The 15,236-nt window shown below is 40.9% G+C and overlaps 1 protein-coding gene across 1 annotated transcript in view; it reads left to right on the top strand.

The window, feature by feature from the left end:
- LOC119800707 (serine/threonine-protein kinase TNNI3K) overlaps positions 1-15,236 on the top strand; it is a 227,596-nt gene that overhangs the window by 21,162 nt on the left and 191,198 nt on the right. The window lies entirely within an intron of this gene.

The following is a 15,236-nucleotide window of genomic DNA, read 5'->3' as shown; positions in this document are numbered from 1 at the left end:
ACATGTTCTCAAACATCAATTAATATTAAGATGTCTGGGTGTAAGAGGGGTTGTGCTATGATTGGGAGTAAATGCTTTGGATTCAGGCAGCTCAGCCTCCACAGCTTTCTCTTCTAGCTCCAAGGAAGTTACTGACTGATGCTCATGACCTTCTTTCTTTATTTGGAAAACAGTAATAGAGGGGTTGGGATATACCTCAGTGGTTGAGTATTGCCTTACACACGCAAGGTCTTGGGTTCAACTCCTGAAAAAAATAAGTATAGGCTCCTCACAGGGTTTAATTAAGTTTTCCACACAGAATACTCTGAAGATTGCTTCCTACAGAGTGAAGAGAGATGCAAGTCTGTTCTGTACTCTACCCGCTTATTCATTATTTGAAGAAACATTTATTAAACACAAATTATACCCCAGACTCTGCTCTGAGTGCTGAGCTGGCAGGGCTAAGACAGCAGACAACATCTCCATTTCAGTGCAGCAGAGTTAGAAACAAGAAGCCAGACAGTGAAGAAGAGAAAATAGTCTAGCATTTCAATTACCAGGGAGTGCTATAGAATGATAGTATGGAGAAATAGGGACCATGTACGTAAGATCTATATCAAAGAGTCTGAAGGACAGAGATGCTGACAGAGCCCGGTGTGAAGAAGACAGGCTTGACGGTGGAGGAGCACAGGCTAGAGAGCTAACACACAAAGGCCCAGAGCAGCAAGAGGAGCCACAGCAACCACAGTGGGGTGTGCTGATTGCAGCATCAGATAAAGCCATGAGGACATGTCCGGATCTTGTCTTAACTTTGTCAATGTTTTAAATTTTAAACAGACTACCATGACAATATCTGGTTAGCTTTACAAATAGTCAAGAGTAGTTCTTAGTGTCCCTGCTAAGTTCAATATCGTGTCTCCTGAGAGAAACTGCCTCACGATTACAGACCCGTTGGTTAAAGATCTTTCCTGAGTCTCAGTCACTGTTTTCAAAGTCCTATTGCTTTCATCATCTACTAAGATGTACCAGACCGTGAAGCTCTTTAAAGTAATAAAAGATGCTTTCCACCTCCTTAGTAAATAATTGTTTATGAAAATTATCATATTCTGAATTACACTGCACTTTTTTCCAGGAGTGCACAATCCCTCAACCAAGTGTGAACAGAGTTCACAAATAAAGTAATATATAATATCTGTGGAATACACTTGAGCCGTATCTCCTAAAACACCACTCTATAGGTTCTCGCATTTAACAGTCTCTTGTCAAGAACAAAGGTGTTTCCTTTGTGCTATCCTTCTCTTTACTATAAGACCTTACTCACTACAAAATTAACCCAGGGATCTAGAGAGGCTGTAAACATACAGAGTCGATTTGCACTACATATGGGGAGACAAAAATCTCAATAAATTCACTACAATGCATTTTCTTCTCCCCATACAAAAAGAAATTCAGCTAGAGCTATAAATATTAAGATATCTGAGTGGAAGAACTGGTGAATGATGATGCCCTCCCCTATTTGCAAGGGGTGCTCAGCAGGCCGCCCCCTCACAGCGTCTTCATAGTCTGTTTTCTGGGGCTATGAATTGGACACAGAGAGAACTTTGCACTGATGTCACCACTCTGGGCAAACTCTACTGAAAATATTGCAGAAGGTTTCTACCCATGGTAATTTCTTGGTGTATTATTACTCAATGTTCCTCCTTACCCAGGGTACAGACTTTAATGAATCCTATGGTCATTAACTGGCTGTTCATGAAAAAGGTTCAGACATAGTATCTTTGTTCTCTTCTTACATACTAATTGAGTTATTGATTAGGTCAAACAACAGGGAAGTAAAATGCTATTTACAAACAAAAACAAAAACAAAGCAAAAACCCTAAATTCACTATCTTCAGTTGTAAATTTTTGAGCGGGAAAGGTGGCTCAGCAAAGAGGACCTGAGTTCTATTCCTGGCAGCCACATCAAACAGTTCACAACCTCCTATAACTCCAGCTCCAGGGGATCTGATACCCTAGGGCCCACACATATGACCTGGGCAACTGGACTCATGTGCCATTTGCTCACACAGACATACATAAATAAACATTTTTAAAGTATATTTTAAAAATACAAAGTTTTGTAGCTTTCCAGAAGTACCGTTGCAGTGACTATTTTCAATGTGTTCTGCTCTCGGGCTGCACGAAAGAGTCAGCTGCTCCACTGTGCTGGTTTGGGGACGAGTTTCCAATGGAAGAGTGCAGGATTCATGTCATGGCCTCTCCTTTGGTGTGGCTTCCCTTCCTGAGTTTTTAGTTAGCCACAGTCAGCTGTGGTTAGGAAACATTACCTGAGAAATTCTAGAAATAATCCTTAGGGTTAGACGAAGCTTTATTATAGTGTATTGCTGTAACTGCTCTATCTATTGTATTTTCTAATTACTCACTGCACTTAATTTATAAGGTAAAGCAAACCTTACCATAGGCATGGCTATCTAGAAAAGCCATGTGCATAAATTTCAATACAGCCCACGGGTGCCACAGAACTCACCTCCTGTGAATAAGGAATGCTAACGTTTAAACTGGCAATTAACTGATGGAGAAGTTTCCTTTTACTATATATTTTTTTTCAAAATTTTATGTGAAGAAATTGTAGTAGAAATAATAACAATACCTGAAAGCTGAGTTAGGCTGAGGTATAGAAGAATGAGTTTGAAGAGGATCTTTAAGTCAGAGGGCCCCCTGATGTGCGAGGGAGCGGGGAAAGACAGCTGTCCCCACCATGAGGAAAACTGACATGGTGCTGAGTGCCATGGGTAACAGAGTTTCTTTACTAAGCCAGGTGCAGGTAAGTACACACTGCTCCATTTTACTCTTGAGGCAGTGGGCAAGGCAATGGCACTGGATTATGAGAGGCCATTCATTGGTAGTGAAGGCCTTTATTGTCTGCCTCCTCTGTGAAACAATGTCTGATGCTGAGCCTGACAGGGCTCTCTGTCTCCACATATCAAATTCAGACCTTCCATTAATGCCTCTGGTGTGTTTGGCCTCCTGTAATTGTGGATTCCGTTATACAATTTTACAATGAAATTTCCATTGACTTGGGCAGCTGTCTACTTCAATAATGGATGATGGCACAGGCTGTGGGTTCTCAGACATGTGGACTGCAAGCTGAGGCTCAGATGTGAATTTACTGTGCTGTAAAAAGGAAGAAAATATCGGTTGTCTTTGGCTCCAATATTTCTCTGATTTATCCATCTATCACCTCATATGCATATATTGATTCGTTCAAGGCCCAAACAATCAATAAACATGCATTGAACCCTCTTCTCTTTGGGTACAGGAATGGACATCCATCACACAATCTCTTGAGCATGGAAAATAGAAGAGATAGCTTAGGTTTGCTATTTTTCTGTTGTGTCTGTAATGTGCTCTTCAGTCTCTTCTGAGAATAGCTAATGTCAGTCTCAGTTTGCACAATGAAGAAACTAAGGATTAGAAACTTGAATGAAGACCACTGTGCGGGGAATTCAGATAATGTAGACGTTAACCAGGTGAGCTTCGGTCTGGTCACAGTCAAATCATAGCTCTCACCTTAAGGGGAAGAAGAAACAATTTATGGTGGAGCCATTTTGTGACCATGGCCCAGGAACACACATTTAAGTCACCCCAAATTCCACATTCCAACACTGGATCAGTTTCTATAGTTTTATAAAACAAAGGAATTAATCGATCAAGTTAAGTTGTAAAGGAATTGGTGGGTACAGCAGCGAGACAAACACACTGAGATCAGGGCAGCAATTCTTCAAGCCCAAGACGCTATCTGATGATCACCTTAGTGTTCTGCAGAGTTAATAGGCTCTTAGAAGTTTTATTTCTTATTATTGGATGTTAGGGCAGAGTGGGACAAGGACCAGCTTTCCAGGGGGCTAACAGTCACCCAAGGTAATTACTCTCTAAAGGAACAAAATTCCAACCTCTTTACAGTCCTGGAATTCCAGTTGTTCTGCAGACACAGACTTTTTAACAGTATTCTTTTTGGACACAGCTGGACACAGCTTCTTTTCAATAATTGTCATTCATATACCCAATTTCAAAGGCAGGTAACTAAATGGGAGAGTATTCTACAGTGACTCATACTTATTATTAAAACAGGACTTATTTTCACAAAACACAAAATGTGTTCAGACAGCTAAAAAATGAAGTTCAAGAATCACTACACCAATGATTAAGACATTGTTGACTGAATCAAAGAGAAATTTACAAATGAAGCTCAAGAATCACTACACCAACAATTTAAGCATTATTGACTGAAACAAAGAGAAATTTACCTGGTCCTTAACTGTCTGAGTAAAAGGACCAAGTGATATATAATACACACACACACACACACACACACACATTGTGAGAGACTCCCACACATATACACAGAGAGAGAGATACACACTAACAAAAAAAACACAGGCACACATACATACATATATATATACACACACACACCAACACACATACATAAATAGATACATATGTACATGGATGCACACACATAAGAACACACACACAGACACACACACACAGAGAAAGAGAGAGAGAAAGAGAGAAAGAGAGAGAGAGAGAGAGAGAGAGAGAGAGAGAGAGAGAGAGGCAGTGCTCTGTCCCTAATCATTCAGCTCTACAGAACGTTGTCAAACTCTTTCCCCTGCGGTTCTTTCTGCATCTATCAGTAGACTGATCAGTCACCAGTAGCAGCTACTATGCAATAGCAAAGAAAAGAAGATGGCAGTCAGGATCCCATATACGATGTGACGATTGGGCCTTGCTTTTCAAAGAAAATCATAGGTACAGAGTGACCCGTGAGGGGAGGGGAGGACATCACATTCACACTGAAGGTCTTCTGTCCTGCACTTTCCCCCAAGCAAAGCTCAGAAGAGCTTCCAGTTATTTTGGAATTCACTTCTGGTTTCAAGGAAATGTAGTTGATGGTTTCTCAATCCATTCTTACCTAAGTCATCCCAGGGTTTCCGTAGAGACTTTTGTTTACCACAAAGCTCCCAGTGCTCTCTGTGTTATTTCTCTTGTAATGGGTTTAGTTTTCTCCCCAGAGTCCTAGACAACAGAGATCTTAAATTGCAATGTACGTCTATCTCTCCACCTTGCTCATAAGTTCTCCTTTGCGCTGATAAATTTATAGTGTAACAGGACCATCGCTGCCTTCAGCATCTTGTGAACTTTATTTGAAATCCAAACAAATAATAAAACAATTTAAAAATTAACACGCTGAAGGGATAGCTGTGAGGTTTGAGACGGAGGCTGATGGGGCCACACCCACCTGCTGCAACCTCTTCCTCCCTCTTCCACAGCTGTGGAGGAAATAACAAGATGCCCACTGACAGCTAGTCTGAGAATCCATCTATAACCTCCTGATAGGTACCCTCATCCCAGGAGAGCAGAAGGCACCTAATGCTCACTTCTCAAGGAAGTTTACTGGCCCTGGCTCCCAGACTCACCTGCCACCCAGGAATCAGAGGGAAGCTTGCCACCTCCTCTCTCCGCGACTCCTAAGAAGGGACCCTTACTTCGTCTCATGGGACTGAACTCTCTTCTGAGCCCTCACTATGCTCTCTTAACACAGTATTAATAACAACTAATTAATCTGTTACCACAAAGGACATTCTGCCTCCATGTCTCTCTTGATTCACAACCGAAGACCTTTCAGTAACCTTGTACCAAATATACAAACATAAGCCTCCTTTGAGGCTTTCTCCTCATTTTTATCAGACAAAACAAACTAAAGAAATCAGAAACACAGAGAAACCTGGCAAGTCATCGGAGACGATGAAGTTTAGTAATTAGTCAATTAGTAATTAGCCTCGTGGAGGCTAACTACCCTTTTCTCAGTCCAAGAAATGGCTCTGTCATCTTACCTGACAGAAATGCAAGCTTGGGACATGACAGGCAGAAGCAGAGCACATGCCAGAAATGCAGTCTGTTTATGCAGATCTGAATCTTCACAATAAGGCTTTATGGTACCCTGGTGTCTCTTTAAGACCGTGATATGTCTCTGATTATGCCTTGCAGATTTAACACCTCTGTTGTGCAAAACCGTACTGCACAAGTCAGTGTTGCTTCAGCCTAGCCACAGAGCCTGGTCCAGGTCCTGACAATCTCAGTTCAGAGCGTGCTCATTCCTCTCGAAGTAAGATCCATATTCCTCAGATGTCAATCTGTCTTGCTGACCCTTTTATCTTAGGTACTTCCCAAACATTCAAATTTATGAGACACTGCCCTGGAATTTATTAGGATTGGTGAGATCCAAAAGAGACATCAGATGGAATGAGTGCTGGGGGCAGTACCTTTACTTGCCCGGCCACGGGGTAGGAAACTTTGGGTTTTTCATGCGTGGTGTATAGGTGGGGGATTTATCATCAGTGTGGCTATAATCTTATATCTGCATTGGCCTCTGCACTATCTGTCTCTGTCCCAGGTTCCTCATCTCCTGAGAACAATAGTCAGTGGGTCAGAGCTCACTTCATAATCACATTGTACTCATACAATTACTTGTTAAATATATAATTTCTAAGTACAGTCAAACCTTAGAGTATGAGAGGTTAGGGCTTCAAGATACAAGTTTGAGGTGATCACAGTTCAGACCCTAGCAATCACCTTATCAAATACGAGAATTCATCTTACGTGGGTATTTTAAGAAGAGTCTTTCTCATACAGACACTAAAATGGACCCAAATAATGTTATTTCATGGGGTACTAGTATGGACTGCTAATTTTTTCTTTAAAAAAGTTCAGATCAAGAAATAAATCCTAAATTTCTCCATGAAATTTGAACCCTCTAGACCAGGATAATTCAGATAGAGACCAGCATGGGCAGTGAACTCTGTTCTCACATACAAGCTATTCTTAAATATCACACCACTGAGTCTCATCAGTTGTGTGATCCCCATAAACCAGAATTAATTGTACACATTTCTGTGTGTGCTTTGAGCCAGCACTCACTGGGTCAGCTTGTGAAGATAGACCTTTATTGAACATACCGTCTTAAATAGCTAACACCCAATTTAGGAACACTACATCTTCTGCAGCATTCAAAAGTGCTTTTCTCATAACTTGAAACCAGAGAGTCTGTGTTCCCAATTATTGCGTCCCATGCTTCAGCATCTTCCTTTATTAAAGGTAGGGTCCACGTCTTGCTGTCTAGGCATTTGGTCTGGAGATTGAGACAGGATAATAGGTTATACCTCATAATCGGCTTATTTTACACTCCCACCAGCAAAGCTTCAAGCATTTAACATTTGTAAGACATGAAATGAGAGAGCCCTAGCGTTCACTGAGACCTTTGACATGGCCTGCATTAGCTACTATTAGACAGTAAGTATTGCTTTGGGCCTGACATAGAAGGACACAAGCCAGCAAAGCTTTATGGGCTAATAAAAATGTAAATGAGATGTTAATCAGCTTGCTACCCTGGAAAGTGACGAAAGAAACATTACCTGAGAAATTAGATTCAAAGATTATGGCTAATCAAATCAACCCAAAATGAGACATCCTTTGTAACCAGTTAATATTTTGTGAAAATCTGCTTCTCTCCCAATTTTTCTAGGTGCTAATGTTGATTCATACATTCTCAGTCCTCTTTACATCCTACAAACACAGATATGATACATACACACATATACATACACACACGTGGACACAAACACACATATGATCATAAACATACACATATGCACACGTGCATATATACGTGCATAAGTATACCTACATGCACACACACATATGCACATGTATATACATATGCAAATATGCACACATGTGTGCACATACACAGTCTGTGATATATCAGCAAAGTAGAAATAATCCTTCTAGCTGTTGATCATGCAGCCACAGAAAGATCAGTTTTCTCTACCAGACCTTTGAACACTGTAGTAGACAGTCAATCTGTCCCGCTCCTATCAGAAATGGTGGTCACTGGGACGGTTTACAGGAGTCAGTGATGAAACACTTGGACCTCTTAAGAGCATCCTGGGACTTGTTCTCCATAGTTCCCTCTGGGGGAATGTCTAGACCGCCTTCAGAAAATCACTGAGATTGAGACAGATGAGGTAAAAGTCTAGAGCACCATGCCTGGCTCTCCACAGCTGTTATCTGTCATGGCTTCTCTCTTCTAAGTTGTTCCTCAGGAGCCTGTGTTACCTCCACATCCTATTCGTTCTTGTGCAATGGTATATCAGGCAAGTTTGACATCATAACACATGCTCTCCGACTGCTACACCAAACCTTCTGGAGCTACTCTGACAAGCAGCTCCGTGGGACCTTTGTAGGATATAAAATGTTGATGTCTTTTCCTTTTCCCTGTACTCTCAAAATTGCTGGATTCTAACTCTCTCGGCTCCAAAGCAAGCCTTCCAAGAACCATGATATTTCCACAACTGAACTCATGAATGTGAACCCCTCACCACAAAATGATATCTATTGAGCTATCCAGGAGATGTGGGGAAATTTTAACAAGATAAAGATAACAACTGGAAACGTTGTCCGGAACATTCTCGGGTGTTCATTTCCTCTGCGTTCACAATGGAGCTATTCTGCAGCTGTTCCCTGGTCTATCAGAATGCTTACATTCCACTTAATCCTAAAACCTCCTGAAAACTTTTAGGTTCAAGCAAGCAAGATGTTGGGAAAGAAAATTTTGTGCCTGACAGAGCCTTGCCAATCCAACACCCTGGCTGGATGACCCGCCTCCTCTTCCTTCGTAGCTAAGAGCCTTCATGGTCGTTATTTTGCATAACCTGCTGTGAATGAAATTAACTCTCCATCATAGTGTAGTCATTTTTACACTTTGCCACCTAAGACTCCTCAAAGCCTTGCTGAAAAGCTGTATTTACCATAGACACTGGGTCCCTCTAGCCTGAAGTATTTCTGTCTTCTAATCTAGGACATCATTTTTGCTCCCTTTCTGCTAGCATTTAAGCCTGCTTGCCTCAGAAACATGGCTTGATTTGGTCCTTTATTGCATATGTTTTGGAAAGGTCTTCATAGACTTCACAGGTTCAGGTAATAGCCCTTTGTGTATATTAGATTGTTGTCCTTATTTTCCTGTTCTGAGACAGAGGCCATGAAGGCCAGTCTTGAACTTATGATCTTCCTAACTCAGCCTACTGGGTGCTGGGATTATAGGCATGCACCACCATTCCTAGTTCTACAGTAGATTTTTAATAAGTGTTTGCTACGTGACTAAACTTATGATTACTGAAGTGTTTTAGAAATTATACAGGATGGAGAAAATTGTTTGTCTTTTCCTTAAAGGCAGAAGAGATAGATTATAATGACACTGTTCATGAAGAAGGGAGTATATGAAATCATATGCAATTTTCATAAATACCTTCATACATATTAATCTCTAAAAACCACAAAATGCAAGTGCGTATCACAGCATGTACAAAGAAAATACTCAAGTGACATTCAGGATGGAACAATGGTAATTCCATATGCTCATTCCCTCACAGAAATATCAATCTGAACAACCATTCATACCAGAAAATACCTTCTCAAAATCTTAGGGCTCCAGGGGAGCTGTTATCACATCAGAGTGGAGTGCTGCACTAACGGGAAGTGCAGCGAGGAAGTCAGGGAGGACAATTTCATATTTCATAGAGTGGGGAGAATAAGCCACCCCAAACCCCAGTCACAGTCAGTACAACATAGGAGAGAGACTCTCCATGTAGAAATGCAAAATGGGGGCAACCTCCTTTTCACAATGGACCTCAGTGGCAGCATCATCCGGCAAGCCCTTGTGCTCCTGAGTTCCCATCCTGCCCCCGTGCCAGGCCATCTTCTCCAAACTTCAGGTTCAAACCCAAAGGCCAGAGGAGGTTCAGAGATTGAGGCTCCGTCATCACCAGGATTTCTAGTCCTACTCCCAACAATTTTTATTTTAGTCCAACCCTAAAGCCAGGATGTCTCCATTAGCTGAATTTCAAGTTGAACCAATACACCAAGCTCCTAAACTAACTTGAAGATGCATGTCAGTTATTATAGGCCATGATTCCAGGCTGACTTTTGGAGATCCAAATTCTAACACCCATTACCGCATTATAGATCAGGACATCAGGCCTGTTCATGTAGACCCAAGGTCTAATCCTACACCAGTTGGCTTGGATTTCAGACATGGTCCTAAGAAGACACGGACTATGGACACTCGGGGACCCAGGCACCAAGTCTGTTTTTGTACTGCCTGCATAAATACTAGCAGAAATACTCATGATGATCTAACCAGCTAGCTGCCTATCCTGGAATACTTGGGCAGGCTGAAGAATTAAGGACTTCACACTTATAAGTCATTCCTAAATCCCAGAAGAGGTGTTATTTCTATTAATATACATGTATCATCACAAAGCCACAAGAACCACAGATGACCACAGACTGTGATGCTCCAAAAGCAACAAGATAAAATCTCCAACCAGACACTAAAGAAACGAACATCTACATGCTCCCTGATAAAAACCTCAATGAAGCTGAGAGTCACCTAACAAGAGATATGAACCACCAAAAAGTAAAACAAAAACTAAACTCAAAGTACCAAAAGCTCACCCCAGAAACCCAAGAGCCAAATAGAAATGAAGGAACTCAAGGAGCATGTTGACTGAAACAGACAACTTTGCAGAGAGATTCAGGAGCTGATGTGAAAAATTCTTCAAGTTCAAAGACAAGTTATTTGAAACCAACTAGTCAGAGGAGAAAAAGGAAAGAAAAAAAACAATGAAAAAGAGAAGAGAGCGTATAGTTCTTCAGCAATGCTATGGTGTGCATCCAGACATGCATAGTGGAAGTCTAAAAAGAAAGAGAAAAAAACAGCCTATTTCCAGGAATAGTGGCAGAAAACTAATCAGGAGAGGAAAAAGAGAATTCCTATAAAAAAAAAGTATCTTAAACAGAAAGAGATGCTAACTCAGATAGTTTAAGACCAAACTCTCAGAAATCAAGAGGAAGAATGTGGTCAACACCAGAAGGAAAGCAACATTCCACATACAAGGAGAGGCCAAAAGGTAGTGCTGCCTGAATCAAGGCTCCAGAAACACACGAAGAAAGGCTGTCCTATCAATACACTATGTGGAGAAAACTATCGATGTACACGTAGAGGGAGAGGACTGGAACCTTGAAACCATCGGAAGTGTGGACTGCAGAGATGGCTCAGTGGTTAGGAGTATTTGGTGTTCTTCTACAAGACAGTTACATTTCTTTTTACCCAAGTCATGGGGAGACTCACAGCCATGTCACCTCCAGCTCTGGGGAACCCAGCATCTCTCTCCTCTGCAGGCACCTGAATTCCTGTGCACATACTAGAATACAGACACACCCACCTGTATAAGTTAAAAGTAATATAGCAAATGTAAAAGAGGAAGAAGAATTGGGCTGTGCTGGCAGATGCCTATAATGCCAGCAATTCTGAGACAGAGAGAGGCAAATCTCTGAGTTAGAGGCCAACCTGATCTATAGAGCCAGTTTCAGGACAGTCAGGCCTACACAGAGAAACCAAGTCTTGAAAAATGAAAACAACAGACAAAAAAAAACAAAACAAAGCTTACACACAAATAGTAAAAATCAACTCAAAATGGAATGGACTTATTCTTTAAGATTCAGCGCTGAAAAATTACTAGAACACGTAGTTAACATCTTAATGCATTTTAATATAATCTCAATGTGGAGGTACGGTGATATTTTGTTTGTGCTGTAACTTATGAAGCTTGCCTGGAGATGAGAGTGCAGACCTAAGCCGCTAGTTAACCACAGAGGCGAGGCGGTAATGGCACACACCTTTGAATCACAGCACTAGGGAGGTGGAGACAGAAAGTGATGTGACTGGGCAGAGAGAGGAATCTAAGGTGGGCAGCAACAGGAGCGCACCCTTTTTGGTTTGAGAGGATTTTGTAGAAGTAAGAATGCTAGTGACTGGCTGCTCTGCTTCTCTGAACTTTCAACTTTAACCCCCTAATATTTGACTCTGGGATTTTATTATTAAGACCAATTAGAATTTGTGATGCATAAAGGGGAAAGAATTAAAATTAGAAAAGGAAATCATACCAAATTAAAATAGCTGAGAGAAAGAAGGCATTCTTTGACATAGAAGAAGGAATTTGCTAATCATATAGCTAATGAGAGACTAGAGGCTAATATCAGAAAGGATCTCAATCAACTTCTTAAGTGACCAATAGATACACCAAGTTAAAAATAAGCCAAAACTCAAATAATTATTGTTTTTTTAAAGAAGAAATTTAGATGACCAGTATATGTTGACAGGGGTTTCTGTCCCTCCTGGTCCCACAGCCGTTAAGTCCCAAAGAATCACACAGAGGTCTACATTAATTATAAACTGATTTGTCTATTAGCTCAGGCTTTTTATTAATTCTTTCTTACATCTTATATTAGCCCATTATTCTTGTCTATGTTAGCCATGTGGCTTGGTACCTTTTTTGACGAGGCAGTCACATCTTGTGTACTCTGTGTCTGGGTGACAACTGCAGACTGAAACTTTCCTCTTCCCAGAATTCCCGTCGCCCACCTCTACTTCACGGTTGATTGCTGCCACCCCGCCTATACTTCCTGCCTGGCTACTGGCCAATCATCATTTTATTAAAAATAATACAAGTTACAGAATAAAAAGGCCATTGTCTCACAGCAAAGTATATATGTGAAACCAATGACAAATATGTAAATTAGCTCAATTATAATGTCATTATGTCACACTGAACACAATAGTTATGTTTTGTTTGTCACTTCACCTTAATGAAGCCATAATCTATTTTTTTAAGATCTAACAAGAATTTATGTTTAGCAAGATGTGGAAAAGGTATACGTTAGTGGAAAGAGGACCAAAGGAAAAGCTCCCAGCTTCATCTGGCACATAGGATGGTTAGAAGAGCATAGCAATACATTTTTAATAATTTACTATATATATTTTCTAAATTATATATATATATATATATATATATATATATTCCCCCAAAAAAGTAGTCAAATACTTAAGTGGATGTCTTTGGGGTAAAGAAATATGAAAGAGACCTAGAAAATCCCATTTTTACAATTGACTTGTAGAGTCTCCTGGCATTTTGAAGTATGGCCTAGGGATGCCCTGAAATTCTCTGTTTAAAATCTACCCCATTTCTTTCCTTTCCTCTAATATACTTTTGACCTCCTTATAACAGGAGGAGGAAACTTGATGTCACCTAACTTTCCCCTAAAAAGACACAGTAACTGGGTTTGAATTGATGACCTCCAAGTCTGTGGCTCCACAGGGAATAGCAGTCATCCAGGAGGTCTGCACGTATCTCTCTGGAATGTGATGGAAGAAGTTTTCTCACCTCCATTCCAATCAATAATATCGTTAGTTTAACATGAGCCTCTTTCTTCCTAGCGTAAAATCTCTTCTGTCATGCAGCCTCCTCAGTAACAGCCTGGCATCCACTGTAAACTGTCAAGGGAGACCAAGATCTTGAGAATGAATGTGTGTGTGTGTGTGTGTGTGTGTGTGTGTGTGTGTGTGTATTATACATTATACATTATATATAATTATATATATATATCATATATATTATATTATATTATATATATAATTCTTCAGTAACTGCACACTTATAGAACTTCATTAAATCAGTCTTTCTCTTCGAATTTTATATTCTCTCAATGAATAAGTTGCTCAACCTTCAAATTACTGATGCTGAGAATGTCGTGAACACTTTGGTCCAACAAGGGAGAGCCGTTGGTTTAGAAGTGAAGAGGGTACACCGGAATAATACAACCTTCTGAAAATCTAGACCTAGCTCTGAAATTATAAAAGATTACAGTGAAAACCTCCAGATTTTCTTTGTAGATTGATGTCTCATACCCCTCCTCCCCGCGCGCGCCCCAGTAACACCTTTAAACTTTTGTAGGCATTGCCAGAAAGTAAGACCTTTGCATGCACCGGGCAAAGTAGCCACCGTCAACAGGCTAAGCACTCGGAGCACCTGAAACACAAGAGGCTCAGATGTATGTTCGTGGCACATTGTTTACAGGACACAGTCTGCCATTTTATACTTCTTATCTTCCTACTGTGATAGACGGCTGACTCTGCCTTCAATGATGGTGACATTTAAATGTAAACATTATTAACACATTGGTACTGGGGTTTATTTCACTACAAATGGGAGGTAAGGTCAGGGAGACTTAAAATGCTTCCTTAACTAAAACAGACAGAAATCTAAGAATTCCATCCACTCCAGTAAAGGTCGTGCTCTTTTCTTCTCTTAGCCTCCTTGCATGGATCAATATGTGTTAGCCGATGTGATCCCAACACAAACAGGGCTTGCTTGAAGTTTTCTTAGAGGACCTCAAGCAGCATTGCCGTCCGAGTCACAAAACCAGCAGGCCACAGGCATAAGAGCAATCGCATGAACCAGTGGACTAGAGGAGAGGGCTCCAAACTCAGCTCCCATAGTTACAGACTCCTGACTTGTGGCAAAGCTGTCTAAAATACAGCTAGAGAAAAGGCCCCTGCTAACCAAGAGTGCTGACCAAACTGGTTTCCACATGTACAGGATGGAATGAAGCCTCTTGTCTCCCTTCCTAAATGAAAAAGTGATTCAGAATTGATCAAAGACTTTAATTTAAGTCCAGGAACTCTGAAAGTTCTCAAGAAAAACCCTTTAAGGCACGGGAGTAGGCAAGGATTTTCCTACAAGGAATGCAATACTTCAGGAAATAAAACTAACAATTGACAGGTGGGATTACATAAAATTAAAAAGTTTCTGTGTAACAAAGGCCATTGCAGAGGGAAAGGGCATCCTTCAGGGCAGGAGGGAATCCTTGCGGGCTACAATCTGACAGAGAACTAATATCTAGACCCTTCAAAGAAGTCAGACGTTGAGAAACCAAGCAACCGTGCCGATGAATGCAGTAATAAAACAAACAAACTGTTCTCAAGAGATGAAAGGCAAACCACCAATAAACGCGTGAAACAGTACTCAATATCCTTATTCACCAGAGAAATGCAAATCTAGACGTTGGGAGCCCATCTCAGCCCAGTCCAAATGCAGTCATTAGGAAAAGGAGGGGGTCAGAGAGATGGCCCGGTACTTAAGAGCACTCGCTGCTTTTCCAGAGGAGAGACCTGTTTTGGTGTCCAGCACAGACATCACTGTAAAACTCCAGTTCTGGGAAGATCTGATAAGCTCTGGTCTCCGTGGGCATCTCCACACATGCTGCCCCTGCTGTCACGTGCAGTGTTCAAGAAA

The sequence above is a fragment of the Arvicola amphibius genome, chromosome 14 (genome assembly GCF_903992535.2).
Source record: "Arvicola amphibius chromosome 14, mArvAmp1.2, whole genome shotgun sequence".
In the NCBI taxonomy this organism is placed as follows: domain Eukaryota; kingdom Metazoa; phylum Chordata; class Mammalia; order Rodentia; family Cricetidae; genus Arvicola; species Arvicola amphibius.
The sequence above is the reverse complement of the archived record's forward strand: the minus strand, read 5'-3'. Positions and strand labels throughout refer to the sequence as shown.